Here is a 22,909-nt window from a genome sequence, read left to right as displayed (position 1 = left end):
CGAACTGTGGCCACCCACCGTGGGGGCTACGACCTTCGCCAGGTCCCCGCTTCCACTTCTGACATCTTTATTTTATTTACACGTGTTTTCTGATCATGTAACTATTTTTGCCTCCACCTTGCCTCCCTGAAACATGTCCCATTTCCTAGATGACTTCTGCACCTTTCTCCTAAGAGATCTCACGGCTGATCCCCTGGGAAGGACCGCCTGACAGGAGGAGTCGAGGGGTGAAGGCTCAGGGAATCAATGCGGGGAGTCGACGACGACATCTGTATTTTTGCCACCTTGTCCCATCAGCTAGTTTCATTTCTGTCATCATAGTCTCAAATTGTACTCAAAGGTCTTGTTCCTCCGGTCCCTTGTCCCTTTCCATCTGTCCCTCACACTAGCCTGGTCTGCGACAACTGTAACTCGCCCACAGCGGTGGGTCAGCGCTCACCTCCCGATGGGCCACGAAGGCCCTCGGACACCAGCGTCCACCTGCTCCGAGCAGGCGGTGCCCGCGGGGTGGGCCGGGCCGCCTGCAGCCCGGGGTCTTCCTAGCGAACGCTTCCCTGTTGAACACCAGCTACCACACCGGCAAACAGCCCCAATGGGGGACGCCGCTGCCGAGCAAGCTCATTCCTCTCTCAGCGAGAAGGCAGGAATGCGGGAGCTAACTGAGCGTGTGTTTCAGACGACGCCACCTCGGAGGGGACACGGAGAGTGTGCGCAGTGCCATGCGCGGAGAGGTCAGAGTCAGCCTCCGCCACCGGGCAGCCCAGCACAGCGCTTGGCTGGACAGGCACCGAATGAACACTGCTATTCCATAAATTAACTCTATAATCCTGGTCGGAATTAATTAGCCTCTCAGAGCCTTCCTTCTTCATCTGTAACATGGAAAGGACAATATCACAACCAGCACTCTCACAGACTGGAGGGGAGTCGGGTAAAGTGGATAAGGACAGATTCTGAAGGCCAAGACGAGCTGGATTCTATCACGGACTGAGTGACTTAGGGCAAGCTCCTTACCCTCCTAACCTTAGTTTTCTCAAGTATAAAATGAGGATGAGACTAGGACCTAATTTACAGAATCTCTGAGAGGATTAAAGTAGTTAACTTATGCAAAGCATGTAGGCCTTGCACACAGTAACATTTCAGTTAGCTATTAGTATTATTATTAGTAGTAGTAGTATTGTCATCACATGCTATATTACATACAGCACTGCCAGCACAGGGTCAGCAACACTTGGGAGGGTTTTAGGACACAGTAAGCACCAAATAAACATTAGCTATTAGCCACCAGAACAGGTGGTCAGTAAACGGCTGCTGTTATTATTATTAAATAGTATAGAATGGAATACCGGTCTGACACTAAGGTTAGGAAGCACGCACCACGATGACCATCTCTTTTCTTTGTGCTTTGTCTGAACAAGACGCTCGGAAAACAGGTGTGCGTTCTAAGCTGGTACGAGAGTAGCGTTAGTAACGGTTAAAGAAGAGTGGTTAGAAGGGAAAGGGCCCTTGGGAAAGCCGGCCTGACTCCCAGTCCCCTATCTTCCACCGACAACTTGGACGTGACAGGAGGAGGGGCAGGAGGAGTGGCGGGCGTGGAGGCAGGAGGAGAACAACCCCGAGGCAGCAGGTGCTGTCTTATCTCAAGGGCTCGTTTGCATCACTGAAGTTCCCAGTTCTAAGCCCCCACCCTCTTCTTTCAGAGCCATAACAAATCCCTATTTCCTGGGTAAGTTCTCAGCCTACTGGGTGACTAGATGATGGACATCCCCGTGACCAACAAATTACCGACGTCTCCCAATCAGTGAGTCCACCCAATTCTCCCAGTTTTCTTTGGTGAACTAGTGTAGGCAGACAATGGGTTTCAGAACCACCACTGGTTCAACATTATCGGGAGTTCTTGGTAAAGGGCCAAATACACGGTACTGGATGGAAATTAGACTCTTGGTGGTAAGTGTGCCATAGCTCATACAGAGAGAGAATTATGTTGTCCACTTGTAACTTACACAATGTGATTAACCAAAGTTACCTCAATTCTGTGTGGCAGGCTCAGTAAGAACAGAAATGCAATGCCTTTCAGATATAAACACAGTATCTATCTCTGACCCTAGACTACGAGTTGAGTTGCTTTTCCTACAGTAGGATGGACTATATCAAATATCTAGGACCGGGCTTAGTCCTCTTGTGACTGATGGCTGGCCAGGACTAGAGGTCCAATCTGTGGCTGTAGAGGTAAGTTTTTTCCTTGGGAAGTAAAGCGGCCAATCTGCGGATGAAACCTGTGCTACTGGTCTTACCAAACCTCACGCTGAAACCTGGCCGTGCCTGGACTTGTGCCTAAATGCAGGCCCAGGCGACGCGATACCGTGGAAGGCAACCCTGGGTCTACACCAAGTAAAGTGATTTGGTCAAATCCCAGGGTCTGCCTCTAAACAAGTTTACAACCTCCCTGAAATCTATTTCATATTCTGTAAGACGGAGATAATCATATCTACTAAGCAGAATATGGCTGGGAAGACTAAATGGGAAATGTAATGAATAACCTCACAAAAGGGTCAAGCCCAAGGTAGAAACCCAATACAGATTCAATTAAGGCTGAAGACAAAACATTCTCAAATGATACTTCCTGGGCATTTCTCATTCTGCGTTGTCTGAATATGTGGAATCCGTAAGTTACAGCACGGACACAACACCCAGTGCCTTGCACTTCAGGAACACCAGCAACGCTCGGGTCGGAAACGTTGTGGAAGGCGGCCGCACCTGCCGGGGCGTGCGCTACCGCAGCTCTGTTTCATAACTGCAGATGGGCGGGGCAGAGGATGGCCGAGAACCGGGACCACCCAGCACGAGCATTCCCGCTGAGTGAGGGGAGCACATTCCTGCTGAGCGAGGGGCGTGGGCCGAGTGGAAGCACGCAAGGACCTGGTTGGGAGCACGTGGAGGTGAGAAAAAACAGGAAGCATTTGAAGGCTCACAGGAAACCAACATGATATTGAATGTCAACTGTTACCAAGATACTAAAACATAATCAAAAGAAGAAGTTAAGTCAAAGAAGAAAGACTAAGACTAAGAATAAAGGGTTAACACACAAACCGAGAATCACGGGTCCCAGCAACCGCAGAGCCGTCCGTGGTGCACTGAGGTGCTGCGCACACTTAGGGGGGGTCTAGGATTCGACAGCCTCCCTCATCAGAAGGTGCGCGAGACTATCCGCAGAAACGCATTCCCAGTTTTGGGATGGGAACCAGTCAGGAGATGGAGCTCCCACTGGGGAAAGTTGCTGCAAAGCCAAGTTCTCTCAAACACATCCACTTAGAACAGCCAGGGACGCCGGCGCTGGGGAGCCGCGCAGGCCTGGGGGAACGCGCCGTCCCAGCGAGCCTGCCAAGTGTGCTTTTCCATCTCGGGGCTCCTTCCACAGAAACGTTCTGGGGGATAAAAATTAGGAAAACACCGAACGTAACGAATTCAAAATGCTGAAAAGACATTTTGCATTGTGTTTTATAACCAAGTGCTTTTCCCACATTTGTCCCAAGGCGGCAGATGAAGCGTCCTATTCACCAATGCTAATACCAGCAATTGGAACATGCTCTTTGGCAAGGCAGAAATAAGATAATTGTTCAACATAGCCTGGCTTTTCAGAAATACTGGAAGCATTGCCTGTAATTATAGACATCTGTCACTGCTAGCCACTCAGCACTAACCCTGACATCAATATATACAACCATAGCACACTGAACTGCCTGCAGGCACGGCAGTGGAGACCAGATACCCAGGCAGGCAATCATCTGCCTCATCCGAACTATCTGTCAAAGGTTCCCAACCACAAATAGCTCTTACATTTTGTATCCTTAGGATAATATGTTGATTTATTTTAGATTCCCTAATATTTACAGTCTAGGCCATCTACTAAAATAAAGAAACAAAACTTATGGCTAATGGAGGCAGTTACTGTTCACAGTCATCACGGAGGGTCATAGCTCACCCCTCAAATGTTAAAAATTGATGGCGGCTTGAACCGTGCACTACCGCACAGGTGTTCCCTTTTGCAGGGGCGGTTATTTTCCAAGGCAATTCAAAATGGTAAATACAATCTTTCATCAGCAAGCGTGTTGCCACAACTGACGTAATAGAAATGCTCCTATTTTCACGTCCTTTTTGAGACGTAGAGGTAAGTTTCGATGCTGAGCACTGGAGAACCCGATTGTCAGTCTGGGTTTGGCTGTACACACAGCACTGTGTCGGGCAACATGGTTTTTGTCTTGCATATACAAATGATGCGCTGTCCAGAAATTAGGGAAGATATCAAAGGATAAAAGATTTGGTTAATGAATGAGTCAGTTGACATATAACGTTGCTGGGTATAAAGCTTATTGAAATATGTGCATGCACATTCATATTTTCAAAAGCCCAGAGATACACTATAGCTTTAAATGCCACTCTCTTTTTTTTCTTTGAAGCAGGCAGAGAAGCTAAAAATTACTCCACATTTAGGCTAATTAGGAATAAACACGCACAATTATCGTAATGTGTTCCTAAAAACCCAGATATTTCTTGGTCTGATCACAACAGCCTATGCTGAAGAAAAACTATTAATTACTGACAGACAGTTAGCTTACAAGTGAGCTGCATCTTAAAAACCTCTTTTAAAATACAATTGCTAAATGCCTTACAGTGCTGTAATGTGAGACAGGTTCAAATCTTATTACTTCACTGAAATTAAAACCTAAGTTTTAATACTGTTCAAGTCGAACAATGATTCCACACTTTATTGCTTTTGAAATCCCCCGATGACCATAGGAAAAAATGCCCCCGAGAAAGAAAGACTGTTTTCGATAAACAGAAAATACAGTTTGCACTCTTAGCCTCTTTGTCATCACAAAAAAAGGATTTAATGCCAATTCTTTAAAAAAAGACTTTTCTCCACAAAATGTGCGCCTTGCGTGCCATTTGTAAAATCAGTTCACTTTCTTTTATTTATTACTGCAGCGCGGCAAGGCAATAAAGAAGCTACCGATAGCTAATAAATCACATGCCTTTTAAAACAATTCTCTTGCTACAAAAACATGTAACTACAAAGGTTTACATTTACATGGTACATCATATGAAATGTCTATATTTGTGTCCTATTAACCATTTTAGCAAATTGTGGATTTTTACCAAATAGCGGATAAGAAAGAAAAAAACAAAATCATTCGCAAATGTCAATGTGATATAAAATAAAAAGTCTTTCTGGGAAACTACTCTTACGCTATGTGCACTTTCTAAAAATCCTCCCAAATTTATTTTAAAACATGTTTTGATAAATTATTTTATGCATCAAAAAGGTAGTAAAAGATAGTCTAATCAAGGTCATTTTAACCTTCACTCAGTGAACACTAAGACCTAAGAAAGTACCTTCCCCCCTAATTTATGCTGCTCGTACCATGCAGTCTCTTAAAAATCATAGCTCCTAGCAATTACTTAGAACAAATTATGAAGATGATACCACTGGATGTAAGGCAAAAGTGGACCGAATCTGTTCCTGAATATAGTTTTTATTTTTAAAAAGATACAGGAACTTGGTTATCTGTTTTAAAAATATTCACATCAAATGTCTTGCTTAATTATAATTTTTCTCTTAAAAGAACATAGTTTCACATATCCACAAGAACTGCCGGAAAGCCCTACTCTTTGAAAAGGGGCTGTTTATTTTGTCTTTCTGGTTTATCTGCATTCAAATGAATTTTTAAATTTATCTGTTCTCCAGTTCCAGGGTTATCTTGTTAAATTAATCAGGGCATTTGTTCAATGCTCTCATCCTCCAATCCAGGGACCTTCCACTCGGGTGCCGCAGGAATTTCCAAAACACGCGACACCTGCCTATGTGGTCGGGGACACCCACCTCTTCTCCCTGATGCTGTCAGATAAAAGAGTGACAACAGCCAACGCAACAATAGCCGTCCGGTGCGAATGGATCAAAAGTATACCTATATTTTTGTCAGACTGGCCAAAATTTTATTTATTTTTTGGTGTGCTGCAGAATTTTAGTAATTAGTTTAGGTGTTCCGTGAGATGAAAAAGGTTGAAAATAGCTCCTCTAAATCTCATGATGAGCATGTATTTATGAGGTAATGTACTGTCTTTTATTATTAATTTCCTCCATTTCCTGTAATAGCTATCAGAGCTGTGGCTTTTTTCGTTTCATACCTACAAAATTTCAACTTTGTTCAATTATGCATGATGAACGATAATTCCGTTTTTAAAGTACAAACAACTTCGTTCCACTCCGTCTCTCCTTCCAGACGACAGCCCGCTGCACACCGGCGACGGCGGGGCCACGTTCCCCGGCGCTCCACGTAGGACCTGCTTTCTCCTCCTTTCTTTTGATATCAGTTTGATTATGATGATTAACCATTAGAAATTTGTGGGAGATATCTTTTTTGAAGAGTTCAGTGAAATCATTTCACTTTCACAGATTTCTTTAGAGGGGAATTATTACCATCACAATCATATTCTATAAACTACGCATCTGTGTATGTTGAGAACCCTGGACTATGTCCTAATTCTTCTCTTGCTTGTTTCCTTGTATGTTTTTTTTGAAACATGACCTTTCCCCATACTGGAGCTGATCTGAAATGATAAAATTCTCAATTAGCAACCAAGAAAAGTAGCTGACAAAATACCTCCTTCCTCTATGGCCCCTTCTCTATCTCATTGATAGAATTTTACTTTAAATCTTTAATTACTTGGATTACCTTCCCCTCCGCTGGGAGAGGGCCCACACTCACTGTATTGCCCCTCTTGGATCACTAAGAATGTGCACCAGACCAGGCAGGGCAGGCATCACCACCCTCATTGTTTTAGGTGAGGAAAATAAAAAACAAACAAAAAAAAAAAGGTTAGCAGACTGCTCAAGCTTACACAGCAAAATGGCTTCTCCTCCCACTTCCTGTTCACAGTTCTATTCAACAACACTGCTTCCTAGCCACTAGGGAAAAACACGTGTTCGTGGACAGTTATTCTACTCACTCCAAACTACACTTCCTACTGGGAGCCGTTTTACTCACCGCATGGAAAATAACCCTGACTTGTATGGGGCCCCTGCCTGACAGAGTGGAAGTCGTGGGCAGTTCTCGGGGCTGACTGAGGGGGCGCCCGAGTTCATCTGTTTTACTAACTACCCTCTTAGGAGCGCTGGAACGCTTTGTCATCAACCTCTTTAATTCGGCAAACAATCTAAAGTGTACTGGTATTTCGTTTTTGGGGGTCTTGTTTTGCAATCTTTAAAGAAATTTTATTTATTGATTTGTGAAAGAGAAAAAAAACCCTCGCGAACTCGTGGTTTCACTCCATTTGTGCGCTCCCGGGCTGACACTTCTATGTGCCCTGCCCAGGGGCTGGACTGGCAGCCCTGGAGCCTTGGAACGACACCCTGACCGACTGAGCTGCCTGCACAACGCTTGTTTCGCAGTCCTGATGGGAAAGCGGAAAACACGCCGCTGGACTCCTCTGGCCTCTTTTGGCACCAATATGCAGCAAACCCCTAGTTTTACTTTATTTACGCGTTAATGTAGCATGCACTAAAAGAAACCCCCAGGGTCCCCTGGGGCTTACATTAGGGTTCTTCGTAAGCATTCCCACTGTTCTTCTGCACATCAGTCACGCCTCATCAGACTGAGCAAGGGTGAGCTGTCAGCTTTGTCTGTGTTCTCTACTGGTCTGTGACGGCAGGACTCACCATCGTTTGGTGCATAGTAGGCAACTAACTACATCTATCTGTAATTCCAACGTGTTTTTCCCCCTAAACCATCAAATACTTCTCCAATTCTCAGTGGACACCGATCGTATCCTAACTAGATTCTGACGCTATCTACCTAGAGAGAGTCTCCGATCACCCAGGTGAAGGGCTCGGTCCCACGAGACTGCCCCTAATCCAGACGACAGTGGAAAGACAGTGCAGCTCATCACCTACCGAGCAAAGGTTCCGATGACTCCCTCCTTGGGTTTAATTTGCTAGAGGAGCTCACAGAACTCATAGAAACGTTTTACTGACTGGGTTGCTAGCATGAAAGCTGTCACACAGGAAGAGCCGGACAGAGGAGATGCTTACGGCAAAGCGTGTGCAGAGTGTCCATGCCCTCCGAGGGGGCCGCTCTCCCTGAACCTGCACGTGGTCTCCAACCCAGGAGCGCTCCAATCTCCGTCCTTTTAACTTCTTATGGACGCTTCATGACATGGGCACCACTGATGAACTCACGGGCCACCGGCAGAGACTGACCTCCATCCCCAGCCCCTTGCCCCTTCCCAGAGATCAGGGCACAGGGCTGAAAGTCCCGGCCCTCTAGTCCCGTGGTTACTTCCCCCGCAGCCAGCTCCCATCCTTAGGTACCTTCCAAACGTCCCCTCTTGAACAAAAACCCAGGTATAGTTGAGGGGGTACGACTATCAAGACACTTACTGGCAGTGAGTCACTCAGGAAATTCTAGGGGTTTTAGGAGCTCTATGCCAGAAAGGGGAATGCAGACCGAACATGTATTTCTTACTACCAATCACATGGCAGAGTAACTACAAGTCCTCGCACAATGAGACAACAGAAGGGTGGCACTGAGCTGGCCCCACGTTACACGGTTACTCCTACTATAAAGGTCCTTTTCTAATTTACTGTCCCGGGAAAGGGAACACGGGCTGGTTCCAAACCACTGTTTCCCATAAATCACTGCTTTAATTAATGACACCCATTCCAGAAAAATGACTAGGGTCAGAATAAAATCTCTGCGTCTGTCTCCATGAATTCTGACCACCTCGCCCCACTTAATCCATATTCAATCAATCAGGATGGTCTCAAACTTGGTTAAAAAAACAAGGACACAGAGCAGAAAACACTTAAGGAACGAGACTGGGAATTACAGCTCATCCTCTAATGGGTTTGGAGCCAGACCCGAACATCGAATCACGTGCGTGCCACTTCCTACCACTGCATCCTCGGGCAAGTCACTTTGTCGGGAGAGCTAGGGTTAGGAACGCCATCATGAAGATTATTTTGAGGCTCCTAAGATATAATGCATGTAAAAGCTTATTGTACCAGCGCCTGACATACGGTGAGGAATAGATGAACGCCAGCATTGCCATTATCGTTATTATTTAACTAAGTTTTAATGACTGTGATCTCAACACTGAAACTGGAAGAGTGAACACTTGAATGCGACAGTGAGGGCTGGGAATCGTGTGGGCTGGAGGAAGAGCGAAGGAAAAAGAGAAAACAGAATCTAAGCTGAAGAGGGTGAGAGCCAGCCTGACAGACGGACGCTGTGGGAGCAGACACTGGCCAGGGGGTGGAACTAGGTTACGGAGGACCTTCGGGGCCACGGAGCGCGGGCTGCACGCGGGCCACGGGGGGGTCTCTGAGCCCTGTGGGGGCTGTGGGTTGGAGCGCGTCCAGCTGCAGTGTGTGCACGGGCCACGGAGAAGGCAGGCCTTTATCCTTCCGGGCGTTTGCCGTCTCTGACGCCACGTGTTTCCTCTCCCTGCAGTCTGACCTTCGCGGGCTCAGGGTTCCGGCTTCTCATCTCTCTAATTCTTTATTTTCCGTCAGAAATTCCTGCCTCCACATCCTTGAGCCGAGAGTGCCCTCCATCCTCATACTCACAGCTCCTGGGGGAAGGTTCATCTGCTTATAAGATTTCAATCAAATGTGTACCCCAAACCTCTAAATCCGTAGTCCCCAAAGTCAGTGCTCAATGTGGAAACGGAACCCCTCCGCCTCAGCTGTGCTACAGAAGAAAAGCACCACATTTTTGCTGTGTTTAAGGTGCACTTTTTTGCCTAAATTTTTAGGGAAAAATAAGGATGCACATTATACACGGGTAGTGCCAATTCCATATCTATATGCATGTTTTTAATTCTTCTATTTATGCTTATGCATTGAAAGTATAACTCTAGAAAGCAACAATGATACCCATATGCAAAATAATACCCTGGCATATGATACTTAATTTTGTTTCTAAATATAGATAACTAAAAGATGAATTAAAAATGAAAACGAAAGATTTTTTTCCTGAAAGTTTGGACCAAAAACGTGGGTGTGCACTATATATGGCAAAATATAATAGGTAGGGTTGGAAATTGAAAAGGAATGTCAAGGTGGCAAAACCGTGCCCATTCTGCGTCTGTTCTGTTGAACAAGATCGGCGGAGGTCAGCCAGGACCTTGAGGGGGATTTCCGCTACCTGAGTCGTCACGTGGGGATACCACCCATGAGCTCGAGAGCTCGTCTGGCCCGTCACTGCCTCTGACTTCCACTCCGGCCACCTGCTCCGCACCCGTGACCGCTAACCTCGGAAGGTCAGAGGTATAACCTAGACATTTCTTTCCTAATAACTGGTTGAGAGTCTTTCATTCATGGGCTTATCAAATCTGTTTGGACTTTCAGTTTGCGACACTGCTTAAAAAAACAAGTTCCATAAATTTTATTATCCACCATAGAAACAGAATTTCCTCGCCAGCACTTCACTTTAAGAAACTTCCCAGTCTTACCTATTTCCCGATTTTAAAAAAATGTGATCTTCCCTCTTACGTGTTTAGTTTTCTAGGCTGAAGAGGCCTAATATTTTCACAGTGTTTATTTTATAGTGTATATGCAAGCTGTGTTCTAAAGCAGTAAAAATATATAGATTATACCTATTAACACTGTGCTTGTAAATTATTTGAACTGCTGCATCTTTGGGGGCTGTTTTGCACAGACCGCAATTTTGGGCAGTGACAAAGGTCAAGAACCGTGTAACCACAGCGCTGTTCGAGTCCGACTGACGTCTCGGACGGCTACTGGAGGCCTTACGCTGACCGAGAGAAAGCCCCAGGGAAAAAGAAATGGGTGGTATAAATTCTTAGAAGCAGGGCAAACTTGTTCATTTTCTTGCTTTTTAAGTAAAAGCGTTTTATTTTTTAAATTGAGAAAAGCAGAAATGGGGAAAAAAGGGTCACAGTATTTCTCAGTGACCAGAGAAGAAAATAAAATGCCTAGAGACTCTCAAAGGCTGGCAAGAGTCGGAGACTTCACAACCAAGTGGAGTGTGCTCGCTTGCAACCACATAAAATGTGCCAGCCCGGACTCCTTGTGTAGACACCTGTTACATACGGAATTGTCTTTCTGACACGGCATTTTTGAAAAGCAGTGTGTAAGAGTCAGGGAAACCAGAGTTCAAATCCCCAGTCTCGGGTGTGACCCTGGACTATTTTATCAACTTCCTTGAGAATCAATGTCTTCATCTACAAAATGAGGATAACTCCTATCTTACAAGGCTACGGAAAGCATCAGCAACAACTTAGACAAATGCTTAGCACAGCACCCGGCTGGGGCGCAACAGGCAGTTTGTACCTACTACTACTGACTGAGAACATCAGTTGCGTATCTAGAAAACCACCAAGCTTTTAACGAATTAGGAATTTTCATGAAATTGTAAAATGCTCTTTTTTTAAATGAAAAGAGAAAAATAGACCACCATTTACATTCAATTGCCATGCATCTATTAAGGTATCACATTATTTGGGCAATTTAAATTTTGATGTCTGAGAATAAGTAATTGGGGAGGGAGAAAAACATTCTAATTGCATAACATATAGCACGCTGTACCTAAATTAAAAAGCAACTACTCTGGGGCATTAAATGGGAACATCTAAAAAAGCATAAGGTTTTTAAAGAGTGGTATGGATTCCTAGCTCGCTGTGAAAAATTCCCGATGCCTTTTAAAGCTTTTTAAGAGCACCAGAACGGCCAACAGTAGGTGAAGTGAACATAAAGCAGATGGTTCGGCCAGTCTGGATGTGAAAAAGCAGGTGCTTAGCAAAACAGAACATGTGCCAGTTTGCCAACACTGCTGGTTCCTGCTCCCAACATTCTGCTTGCAGCACTGCCCGCCCGCCCCCCCTCCCCCCTCCCCGCCCACATCTGCTCACGGGTGCTCATGCCATTCATTCATTCCACTCAGACGCTGAAGAGCTGCCGCAACCTGCAAATCAAGAGCTGACTGACATGTGTTATTTAAAAGTGGGATTTTCCTTTCTTTGCAGGTTTTTCTCCATATTTTAATCTTAGAGAGGTGGGAAAATTATCTTTAAATTTAAGACACAGTTCTCTGACTGCAGATAATTCTTGCAACAAGAGCACAGTGAAGGGGTATGGATGGCTAGCTTACAACACATGTTAATATAGAGAGACACGAACTCACTCAGAGCTTACACTGCGTTTGCAGATTATATCCTCTACTACGGAGTACCATAAAAGAAGAAACTGCCACAAATTAGCGTCTAAAAACAAAGAAAGCAATCACAGCCTCACCTGATCACAGGGAGAACCAAACTAGGCATATTCTTCATAAAGTACCACATTTTTCTTTTGCTTCTCAACAAAGCTGGGAACTTCCAAGGAGAGTGTGATACAATTTAGAGGGATGAAAATGCAGCAGGTTGAAAGAATAAGATTGACAGTCACATGGTGAAAAGGACCCAGACGGGAGACAACGTTCTTCTGTTTCACATTCCCTCATTGGTGTGCCGTGGGACCTTGAAAAATAAAAATACTACAGTGTATGCCTACTTAGAAACATAATGCACACTCGTGAAAGACGAGCATAACTCAGACATGAATGAAAAGGAGGAGATCCAGGGTATCCCCCAAAAGGGTTGAGGACGCGGAGAGGGAATACTTGTAGGCACCGAACTGGAGAGAGACCCCGGGGAGCAGCCAGGAAAGCGGAGGGTGATTTACGGACGGACATGGTGAAGGGGGCGTGTCAGGCCAGCTGCAGACTCCACGGCCGGGTTTACTTTGCTAACGAGCAGCCTTCCAGCCGGCCCCTCCAGTTTTCACCCGTCACTTGAGGGCACTGACGTTCCAGGGACGGAGACAGTGACAGTGACAGTGACCATGAAGAGAGTACGAGCAGCTATCATTACCGAGTGCTTGTTACCTGCTAGGCTCTCTAAGAAGCCTGGCTCGGCCCTTCCTCACGCACAGACACCCCGGCATTACAGTCCGGCCTTCACAGTATACGCTACAGCACCTTTCGGTAAAACAATGGCCCTTTCGATTTACTATCATGCAAGCATCACACAAATCACTGAATACTGTATTCAGTCCCAGAAAAGCCAAGTGAAACCTAAGATGCTCTCCCAACAGCCCGCTTCTCCGTATATCTTCATGCCTGAAGCCAGAATCCATCACAAGCGAAAATACTCAAGAGAAATAATAATATAAAAATCATATGTCCTTCCCGTCCTCTGTCCCTCCGAACCGACTCGGAGCGCTCCATGGTCTGTGACACCCAAAGCAGAGGATGACAAAGGAAACTACAAATTATCCTGTCTCACAGTAAGTCATAATGTCATTTCAAGTGAAGGAAGACACAAAAAGGGATTTCACGGAGAGTCACTCAGTTTTAAAAGGTCCTCCAAGCCCGATCGACGCTGTGCGGTGACAGGCAGACGCTCTCTCAAGGACGGGACGCCGTTAACCAACATCTGATGGACACTGCTGCCGTGGGGAAGGGCCCGGGGATGAGACGGCTGAAGGGCGGCGTGCACTGGAGGCCGCACTTCCGCCCCCCAGCACGACGACACTGCCACCAGGATAGTGCCTCCGGAATGTCACACGGGTGGTCAGTCGCTGCTCTTGTCCAGCTCCAAGCCTCCAGGGGCACCCTGGTTCCCACAGAATAAACCCTCCTTTCCTTACTCTGTGGTGGAGCACCCCTCCCCCTCTGGCCGTCCCCAACCGCAGTAACCACCTTGGTCCCAGCTCGCACTGCGCCGTCCAGAATGTCACCCCACGAAGCCCCCTGCCCCGGGCCGCTCACGCCATGTGCTCATACCTCCCTGGCTTCGTTTCTAGCTGGGAACAGTCATCCTCCCCTTTGCAACCTGGCGACACCCTCTCCTCCTTCCAGACCAAGTTCGAGTGCCACTTGTTACAGGATGCTTGACTTCTTTCACATGACACTTCATAAACTCCCTGTGTCACGCTGTGCTGTCCATGACTTGTTTACCCTTATGTCTCTTCCACAGCCTGCGAGCTCCCGGAGCAGCGGGTGGATGGGGACACACACTCAATAATGCCAATTAAAAGGATGGATAAACTAGAGTATTGCAAGTCCTCGTCCAGCCCCGACTGGCTTGGCTCAGTGGGTTGGGCGCCATCCTTCAACCTGTGCAAGTTCCGCAGCCTTTCCTTGACGTTTGGGACCTCGAGGTGCCTGTGCAGGACTCCAGGCAATGACGTGGTGGAATGTCTATCTATCTGGATCCGTCTGAGGCTTCTTCATGAACAAAGGGAGGTTATACGCTTTTAGCAAGAACACCAGAGGAGAGAACACGTGAACAAGTCTTGTTACTCGTGATGTCAACCTTGAACTACTGCCACTACTTTTTCATTGTAGTGACTATTTTTCCTTTCGCGGTGAATGTTTTGTGGGAAATACTAGTCTTCTGATGAAGATAGGAAAATAACCTGTTTATCCTTAAATTTACGCCCGCTAACTTGAGCATCCATTGGTGGATCTTGCCTACGACAGCTGTCACTGTGGTATCACTATTAAGTGATTTTACATCTCCTCCGCTCCCTCTAAATTTATTGATTGGAAACCATCCATAAGGAAGAACTTCCTCTTCTTGCCCATTTATTCAGTTACATGTGCATATCAGTATTAACGCATGAATATTTATCTCATTCCAGGTGTTATAATACAATACTATACACCATTCATTTTGCTGCTCAAAATTTTTCCAGCCAGCCACTGGGAGTTCTCTCAGGGGGCCTCCTGCTGCTGTGCCCACATCCTCTGTCCCCCCGCCTTTGAAAAAGCACCTTTTTGCTGGCTGGCGCTGTAAGAAGCTCTAAGCTCATCTCGTCTTCTCCCTGACCCAGTCCTGGCATCAACCTCTTCCCCAAGAAGCCTTCGTTTCTTTTATTGGAAAATGGTATTTAGAAATCGAGATCTGGGACCTGGATGTGTTCATTGCTTCCAGGGTTCCACCGATTCTCAGTGACAAAACAAGCAAGTGTAAGTATGATTACTATGTACACATCCATGTTTATTTCTGTATCTGTCTACGCAGGAAATGCTGATGCGCTCTAATTTTGATCAAGAGCACCACCCAGTCCAGCCCCCCCCTTTCATTATTTGTAACTCCTTTTCTCAGCAGGAAGAAATATGCTTCTTAGTACTTATAACACTTGGTGTTGTGAGGTTTTTTAAAAAATCTAAACCCTTCTAATAAAGTTGTAGTATCTCATTATGGTTTTAATGTGCAATTTTCCTAATAACAATGATGTTGAACTTTTCATATACTTATTTGCTACCTGTATACATTCTTCACTGGAGTATCTGCTAATGTGGTGTTTCTCATCACTGGGTTTCAAGACTTCTTTGTGTACTTTAAATGTAAGTCATTTGTCAGAAATGTGATTTGCAAATATTTCTGCCAATCTGTTATTTGCCTTTTAATTCATTTTGAGTTAATTTTTGTATAAATTGTGAGATATAAAGAGAAATTCATATTTTTGTGTGTGGACATCCAAATGACCTAGAACCATTTGTTGAAAAAGACCATCCTTGCCCTGACTGGCGTAGCTCAGTGGATTGAGGGTGGGCTGTGAACCAAAGTGTCACAGGTTCGATTTCCAGTCAGGGCACATGCCTGGGTTGCAGGCCACGACCTCCAGCAACCACACATTGATGTTTCTCTCTCTCTCTCTTTCTCCCTCCCTTCCCTCTCTAAAAAAAACATAAATAAGTAAAATCTTTAAAAAAAGAGAGAAAAAGACCATCTTTTGTCCAGTGAATTTGCATTTCATCTTGTCATAATCAGAAAAGAATATTTGTGTGGGTCTATTTCTGATTTTCTATTATGCCCCATCGATCTGTGTCTAAATTTTTGCCAGTGCCACAGCGATTACTGTGACTCTATGGCAAGCCTTGAAACTGAGCGTGTGCATTCCTGTAACTCTGTTCTTTCTCAAAATAGTTTTTGGCTATTCTTGCTCCTGTGCCTTCCCAGATTAATTTTAGAATTAGGTTGTTGATGTCTACAAAAAATCCTGCTAGTGTGCGAACTGGGAATGCATCGAATCTATGGGTTAATTTTGGAGAGTTAACATCTTGACAACATTGAACCTTCTCATCATGAACCCTGTGTATGTCTCCCTGTATTTAGGTCTTTCCTTCCTTCCCTCAGTGTTTTACAGTTTTAGCATACAGATCCTACATAGACTTTGTTAGCTTTACATCAAAGTATTTAATTCGGCAGTACTGTTTTATATAGTACTTTTAAAAAAATAAAAGTTCAATTGTTCATTGCTAGTATAAACACCCAGTTGAGATTTGTGTTTTGACCTTGCATTCTGCAATCATGCTAAACTCACTATTTCCAGGATCTTTTAATTTTTTTTAATTTTTTGATAGCTTTCTTGGCATTTTTCTATACAGTCATGTCATTTGGGAAGATACAAGTTTTATTCTTCCTTTCCAACCTGTATATTTAAACTTTCCCTTCTGTCTCACGGAACGGAGCGGAACTCCTGGTCTGCCGCCGAACAGGAGCGGTGAGGCAGGGTGTCTCTGCATCGCTGCTCATCTCGGAGGACAGCACTCAGCCCCCCGGCATTCCAGTAGGACGCTGCTCTTCACGGGCGGCACGGACCAGGTTCAGAAGGGCCCCTTCCACTCCTGGTTTGTTCAGTGTTTACTGAGAATGGGAGTTAAACACTCTTTCTGCGTCCATGGCGATGATCATACACTGTTTTTCTCCTTTAGCTTGTGAATAAGGTGAATGACACTGACTGACTTTTAAATGCTGAGCTGGTCACGCGCTCCTAGGATGATTCCGTTTGGTTCTGCGGCATCATGTTTTTCACACTTTTCAGATTTAATTTACAAATATTTTGTTAAGAATTCCTGAGTCTATGACCATGAAGGGTATTGATCTTTAGTTTTCTTTTTGTGTAATATCTTTGTCTGGTTTTGAAATTGGGGTAATGATGGCCTCGTAAAATGAGCTGAAAAGTATTTCCTTCTATTTTCTGGAAGAGACTGTAGAATTAGGATTATTTCTTCCTTACATGTTTGGTAGTATATTTTCCAGTGGAACAACTGGGGTCTGAAGTTTTCCTTATTGAAAGGTTTTTAAGTATAGGTGCAGTTTCTTTAATAGACATCGGGCTATTCTGGTTATCTATTTCTTCTTGAATGAGTTCTGGTAGCTTGTATCTTACAGAAATAGCCTGTAATCAAGCGTGTCAAGCTGTATTCCTTCACTGTCCCTATAACGTCTGCGGGGTCCGCACTGGTGTCTGGCTTTCATTCCTCACGCTGCTTGGTGCCTCTGTTATTTTCCCTTGGCCAGTGTACCTAGATATTTACTCATTTTGTTTCTCTTTTCAACCAGCTTCTGGTTTCATTGATTTTATTATTTTTCCGTTTTAAATGTCATTGATTTGCACTCTTGTATTTACTATTTCCTTCCCTGCTTTGACTTTGAACTTAATTTGTTCTCCGTTTTCTACATTAAGGGCAGGCAACCCACAGTCCATGGGACTGGCTGGATCTTGACGGCAGTGCCAACAACCCCTGTTCTAAATGCTAATGTAAGTTCCTCTTCCTTTTTCTCATATGATCATTTAACGCTGAAATTTTACTCTAAGCACCTCTCTAGCACTATCCCACAGATCACAATATTTAAGATTTATTTTCATTCAGTTAAAATATTAAAAAAATTTTTGACCCATGAATTACCTAGAAGTGGTGGTTTTATTTCCAAACATTTAGTAATTTTCAGAATAACTTTCTGATAATGATTTCAAGTTTAATTTTCTCACGGTCTAAAAACATACTTTGCAGGATTTCTGTAGATTTGCTAACATTTGCTTTACGGCCCAAACTAGGATCTAGCATGGTGAATGTGTCACGTGCGTGTGAAAGGAGCGCACGCTCTACGACTGTTGGACGGAATATTCTGTGAGCGTCAGTCCGGTCGGGTCGGTTTGTAGCGTTAGCCCAGTCTCCCACAGTCTGTGCGTATCCTGTGCTCACGCTCTTGGATGGCCTGTTCTTTTAGTTTTTATTCATTCTTTTTCCTACTTATGTCTCACTGTGGGTGCTCTCTGTTGGCCCACCTTTGGGCTCACCGGTTCTCCCCTCAACCCTGCCAAGCGTGCTGACGCGGCCTCCAAAGGCCCTCTTTTTTTTCAGCGGTTGTATTTAATTCAATCCGACCGTTTCAACTCCCTGCTGGAGTTACTCATTTGATATCGCACGCTGTCCGCCTCCACCATCAGAATCTTTACCACATTAGTCACTGTTACCTTTGATTCCTCGCCGTCCAGTTCTGACATCTGTGTCACAGCTGAGTCTGCTTTTGTCATTTGCTTTGTCTCTTGGCAGGTGGCTGCTTCTTTTCAGCTCCATTTTATAACTTTTTTGTTGAAGGCCAGATTTTTTGGTGGTTTTTGCCCCTGGAAGTGGGCATGCCTTTCTGCTGGGCCTTTCACGTGCGAGTTTGAGTTGATGGTTAGGAACTGGGTTAAATCTGAAATGTCTTGTTGAATGGTTACCTACGGTATACCACAGGCTTCGGATCACTCTGGTGACACCTCTTGTTTAGAGCAGAGGCTGGCCGTCGAGAGGAATGTCAGGGACCGTCCCAGTGTCCGCTCCACCCTCGGCGTCAGGTCTCTCCTTAAGGCTGGGCGGCAGGCGGATCTCCGTCCTCAGTTCCTGCAGCTCTCCGACAGGGCGGCTTCCTCCTCCGATTCCACTGTTACCGTCACCGGGCACTGCTGGTCTGGTGGTGGGGGCCGGGGGACAGAGTCCTCTGCTGTTCTGACGTTCTGACGAGGGCTCAGTCTCGGGGGACAGGCTCTGTGTCTCCGGGTGTCGGGGGTGTGGCCTTCTCGGTGCTTCCCCGGCCCCCCGCAGCTGACACTGTCCAGGCTCCCTCACTGGCTCGGTCCCCTCCCCACTCGCAGCGCCTCCCTGTTTCCTCCCCTCAGTGCCACAGACCTTCACGGCCGCCTCCCTTACTAGGCATAGGCACAGCTACCCTCTTTTCCAGCAGGGGAGACGGAAGGTAAGGTTCAGGCGGGGTTCCGTGCCCTTGCATGGCTGTCCCCTCGCCCAGGTCTGCACCCTGAAGCACGCTCTCTCAGGACTGGCCCTGCCGTCCTTCTGGGGCAGGCAGAGGCTGCCTGGTGGGGTCTGCAGAGACAGAGCCTATAGAGCGTGTGAAACCCCCATGCATTTCAGGGCCCCCGGGGCCCCGCTTTCTCCTGCGGCCTCCATCAGTTCGTTAACTGCTTTAGCCCCGTCATTCTGCATGGTTTTGCGAGCCTGCCTCAAGTAAGGAAGTGCTTGTGCTCCTTCTTCTCCGCCATGTACCTACCTCTTCTTAGACTTCAGGCTGCTGGTTGCCCTGCAGTCTCGGGTCTTTAAAAAGCTGGGCAAAGTCCTGCAGCTGAGCAGGCCGCCGGGGTCTCTGTTGCTGGGAGGATGGAGTTATATTCCCGCGACCCTCTAAAGTCCCGTCACCCCATCAACTCACCTTCAAACATTTGAGACAGAAAGTCCTCTCCCATCTTTACTCCTCGAAATTGAGTCAAAAAGGCCCCAGAAGCAATCCAGTTCATTACTTTATTTTACAAATGAGAATACTGAAATGCTAAAAGAAAGAAAAATAGCTTCTCTGGACATTTAGAGGCAGAGTCAGGGCAAGGTTCCTTGTTTATGCAGTGACTCATGATGCACGGTACTGGGGGTCACGCGTGGGACACCCAGGCATTAGAAAAGGAAGTGAAGTGAAACATGAGAACCGGGTGCAGCACGGAGGTGAGTAAGAGTGTGGATCGGGCCAGGGAGGGGAACGATCAACATTCCCGAAAGCTGGTCGCTAAGTTTCACCAACGGTGTCCAGCTGCGCCGTAAGTTGGCGCCACACTTCCAGATGTCCAAAGTGAAGCATGAAAGGCTATTTCTGAGTCCTTATTACCTATCAGAGGAACATATTTGCATTTCTTCAGGAAATAAAAGCATATCCTAATGCTAATTTTTACAATGAATTTCTCTCCTGTGGCGTCACATGGGGGCCCCTACGGCGTGTGATGGGACGAGAGTGGCGATGACAACCCCGAAGCGACACAGTTGTCAGGTTTTACACGAGTGTCGGAGTTAGACCGCGGGCAGAAGTGCTCGGTCTCAAACTCTAAACCTCTGTCTCCTCCACGCAGCTCACGCTACAGCAGGTCACCGAGACAAACCGCTCTTGTACGCACTGCTGATGCGCCCCGGGGGCTCGGGCAAGGTGGACACAGGGAGGTGTGTCCCGGGTCCCAACATGCTTCCAGAGTGGAGGGTCCTCCTCCACTCACCCTGCCATCTCCGCTTAGAGATGAAATAGATCGTGCAATGTACTTTCTTGTGAAAAATGTTAATACGGAAACTTAAACTCCTACTCAGTTTAAAAAGAAGTCTTTTAAAACCCAGCTATGCTGACAAGGTATTTTCTCTTTAGGATGATATTGATGTTAATAATGGAACTTTATAAATATTTCAAGATAATTCCTAGAAATCATAAGCAAAAGAAATGGAAAACAAAAGCCAGCCGTAAGCCCTCCTGTATGGTCAACAACTTATCGGAGCGAAAAGGGTCAAAATCAAGACGGAAAGACTGGGAGGAACCACAGAGAAAAAGAAAGTGAACGGTCCCTCCAGGGATAGGATTTCCTACAACTGCTCAAACCACACAGCTTCACAGCTCCGAGTCTCAAGGGTGTGAGGAATTTGTATTTAATTTTGTGCATCGAATGCAAAATTAGTGATTTCTAAATTTTCAATTAGCCACTGAAAGTAGAGTGAGCGCGAAAAGACGTAGGGTAAGAACTAATACATTATCTGTATACACCGAGACATTCGAAGAGATTCCGATTAAACATGACTGCACCTAGGAACTGAAAAAAAAACCCACTCTGCTACAATGACATTCGAATGCCCCCTGCAAGAAGAGCTGGGGCAGCCTCTGAAGAAACGCAAGGCTGGTCTGGGATGCTGCGTGCTCCACACGCATCTGCTGAGAGGGCTGGAGGGCCAGCTCCCTGGGTAACGCAATCTCACCGAAGACGGCCCTGCACCAGGGACCCAGGGTACAGAATCAGCAGAGACCCCAGCTCCCTCTTTCTCTTAAAAAGAAAAGAAAAGAAAAAAAAAGGTGGGGAGATTGGAGTAAAATGAAAATTTTATGTAAATATATAGATATCTGTTAGAAAAACAAATACCCAGTTAATATTACTAGGCATTGTGATATCGAGAAAATAATTTCACTTCCCATTTGGCATTAGCTAACTCATGGTTAAAAAAAGTAAACACTTATTAATAATACTCACATGAGAACATAACTTACACAAACTAAAGGGCCAAGAATGTTACTCTGGACCTATAATCCTGCAGCCATTAAGTTGGGAGGTTAGTGATCTTAATGACGGGAATTATGATTCAAAGACCAACTACATAAACATGAAGATGAACACAGATGCACACACACAGAATTAACTGTACGAGGCCGACGCGTGCCTCTTAGCACCTGTCCTCACATGTAGAAAAGACCGTCAGCCTTTGACTGATTATTTCTTTCTGACATGATTTATCACCCGGTATTCTTTAAACTTGATAAAGCAAATTAATCTTTGATTGCAGGCGGCACTGGAGGTTGCCATTAGTCATGTGGTTGGGCGAGGCTGCCCGGGTTTCATTTACCAGGCACGGGGAGAGCGGGCCCAGGAGCAATCGCCTCGGCTCCGACTTCCTTCCCGATCCACCCAGGAGAAATGATCAAAGAATTCAATATATGGTATTTTAAATTACTTCTACAGAACTGACCAACGAGGGGGGAAAGGGGTTTTCTCTTTACTCTGTTTTTATAATTATTTTTTAACCAAGGACAAAGGAACAGTTAAAACTTGTGATTTCAACATTAACAACTCAAACAGTCTTTTCTTGTTTGTTTGTTGTAGGGACAAGGACTGGGGGTAGGGGATAATTAAGAATTACAATTTTTAAAGCCAGAATCTTAAGAAAGAAAGGACATTTAGGAATCGACTATTAGGAAGACAGATATGACAAATCGATATTCAATACTGAAAAGATTCTTATCAAAACCATCTTTTACAGAAACATATCTTCTAGGTTAGTAAATATCTTATCCTAAAATATTATCTAATTTTTGCTTTTTTAAAAAAAATCAGTACACAATGATAGGAAACCTGTCATGACTTTTAAAGCTTATTCCTTTTTGGGCTCCTTACTTTATAATTTAACATTCGAAGAGCACTGCGTTGGTCTAACGCCATTACTCATCCTAGTATCTCCGTACACAGAGGAGAAAGATTTAGCTGATGAGATAACTACCAGGGAGCAATGCCTGAGTTGGAACTCGGGGCTTTCTGCTTTTGGTCCCTTACTTAAGTGACAATGCCTATCAAGGACATTTCCCACAGTTTCAAAACACAGATTCCTCTATTACACTGCCAGTAACAAACCATCACATCACATATAATCTGGTCATTTCAACGAAATAGTTCTTCCATGTGGCCTTAAGTAAAGGATTGCAAATTTGACCCCTAAGAAAGGTGACACTCTCTATTCGGCTAAACTGGAGGAAAGACCACTTGAATTAGCCTGCTGGAGAACTTCATAAACCCCAATACTGATGAGATAGCCTCGTTTTCCAATTAGTTTGCACGGAGGGCACTCCTACGCCTAAAGGGGAGGGGAAGTTCTCTTTGTAGCTTAAACCCCCCTTTAAATAAATCATCTATTCTCTTAGAAAGAAACCCAAACAGTGCATGAATAATTAAAAATACCAAATTCCATGTATGATTTATGCAGTGTCTTAATTT

At 45.2% G+C, this 22,909-nt stretch overlaps 1 protein-coding gene across 2 annotated transcripts in view; it reads right to left on the bottom strand.

The window, feature by feature from the left end:
• The window catches only part of RANBP17 (RAN binding protein 17), a 227,750-nt gene that overhangs the window by 97,777 nt on the left and 107,064 nt on the right, over positions 1-22,909 (bottom strand). The gene's annotated exons all lie outside the window — the stretch shown is intronic.

Source organism: Phyllostomus discolor, chromosome 13, assembly GCF_004126475.2.
Source record: "Phyllostomus discolor isolate MPI-MPIP mPhyDis1 chromosome 13, mPhyDis1.pri.v3, whole genome shotgun sequence".
NCBI classification, from domain to species: domain Eukaryota; kingdom Metazoa; phylum Chordata; class Mammalia; order Chiroptera; family Phyllostomidae; genus Phyllostomus; species Phyllostomus discolor.
This window is presented reverse-complemented; position numbering and strand designations above follow the sequence as displayed.